Below are 2,027 nucleotides of genomic sequence, written 5' to 3' on the forward strand. Positions count from 1 at the left end.
GGGGGGTGGGTGTGTCACTGCGTGCTGTGGCTGTGGGGGCATGCAAATTCCAAAAAAGTCACGTTTTTCAGGGAAAGGTGGCATCTTCTAATTGAGTAACTGATATATAAACCCACGTATAAATTAATTGGTCAATCAAATGGAAGGCGTAACCCCTCTCTACAAACCTGACCTCGTTTGTTATTAATTTGTGTGAAGTGCTGTAGAAAGAGAGCAAAACCCCCGTCCCGATGGAGGGGGGGACATGAAGGAAACGCTGCGAGAAACGAGGACACACAAGGACAGAGGCGATGGTCCCAGGAAAAGCAACTCGCTGTCATAGTCAGCCTGGTAAGCGGCAGTCCCGAGCACCCCCTGCTTTATTGGGGCTAAACGGTTTGAGATTAAATCACTTAAAAAAATGCAGGAGAACTGACAATCCTCTTTCTCATTCACCATGGACAGTTTACTCACCTGGCTGATCCTGGGGCAGAAAAAGGAGTGTATTTGAATAGATCAAACACCACAGTTCTGAAACAGTAATTGGTGTTTTCTTTCCTCCCTACAGAGATTCTTAATAGCAGCATTTTCTTTCTGCTAAACTTCAGGAGACATTTGTCCTGGAAGAGAAAATAGTTAATGAACCACAAGAAAGGCTCAGCTCCTATATTTTGATGAGGGAGTTTAGGCAAATGTTCACAAAAAGAGCATGTGTCAGGGACAGCAATTACGGGAGAGGCATCTCCAGAGCAAACAGAGCATATGTCTGTACCTGGGACTTGTAGGAAAGTTAGAAAAATCAGGGAAAGCTGTGAAGTCAGCTCATTTATTAAAAAAAGTACAATTCTTGCAGCCACGAGTAAATTGACCTTAGATCGGTGTCACAAGAAACCACTGAACTCTACAACAAGGCTTCCCACAAGGGGTTTTAAAATGCTTTGACTTCTACACATGAGCTTCAGACACAGGTCAATTCATCAGCTATGCCATCAGCCACCTTCAGAAACAACACCTGCATGTATTTGTGTATCTGTGGGCAGAGGCATGTGGGAGGGGGGCAAGAAGAGACAAAGTATTCCTTTATGATAAAAGTAAACATGCAAAGTCATACTCTGATTTCATCCCAATTATTTCATTCACTTCATGTCCATAAAACTGAGGCCAGAATGAGGCCGTAATAAATAAATGAAGCAACCAAATGTTAAGCTGCTTGTGAGCTATGTATGATCCCCTTAGGAGGACATACATACTGACTTGATAAGGAACCCACTCACTACGAAAAGATTTATACCTGGATCCATTTCCAAATCAATTTTTCCTTGACTTGAGGCTTTCACTAAGACTCTTGTGGCAATTATAGAATTTGAGTTAGATGCCACTGTATTATTCTGTATACAGGAAGATTTTGCTTTTAGCAGTTTCTCAACAAAACTATCTTCAGGAGGGGGAGAGAGAGAGAAGCTGATCTAGAAGATAACACACAAAAGAAATGAGTGAGACTGGATAGCAGAAAACCAAAAGGAGCAATAAGAACCCCAACTCTTTCTAAGTGATCCCCCTCCCCTTGGTTCATAGGTGGTAGTGACAGGCAGGACTGTCCCACTGCCAGGGGTCAGAGAAGAGTCCCAGTCCTGTCAACAGGGAGGTCTGGAGCTTTTGACCCCAGCTAAATTATACAGTGGGTTATTCTTTCTCTCCTTTTTATGTTAAGCTATGTAGTGTCAGAAGTCCATCTGTTGGATATCAAATAAGATAACTCGGGCATGAAGTCAAACAATATGACAAAATAAGGACAACTGCAATTTTTTAGTGTTTTCAGTAGGATTGCATAAAAGGAGGGTTTGGGTTGGTTTTTTTTTTTCCAAATCTCAGTAGCAGAAACACCTCTTTAGTCATTTGCATTCAAAACATGAATCTTAATGAATCTTTTGAATCTTAATATTGATGCAAGTCATTATCACCCTAACAGTAAAAGTTTCGGGGTCCGGAAACCAGCTGTACAATATATAATTGGCCAGACATACATGGAATTGAGCAAAAATAAACCT

The sequence above is a fragment of the Pygoscelis adeliae genome, unplaced genomic scaffold (genome assembly GCF_000699105.1).
Source record: "Pygoscelis adeliae isolate BGI_AS28 unplaced genomic scaffold, ASM69910v1 Scaffold209, whole genome shotgun sequence".
Taxonomy (NCBI): domain Eukaryota; kingdom Metazoa; phylum Chordata; class Aves; order Sphenisciformes; family Spheniscidae; genus Pygoscelis; species Pygoscelis adeliae.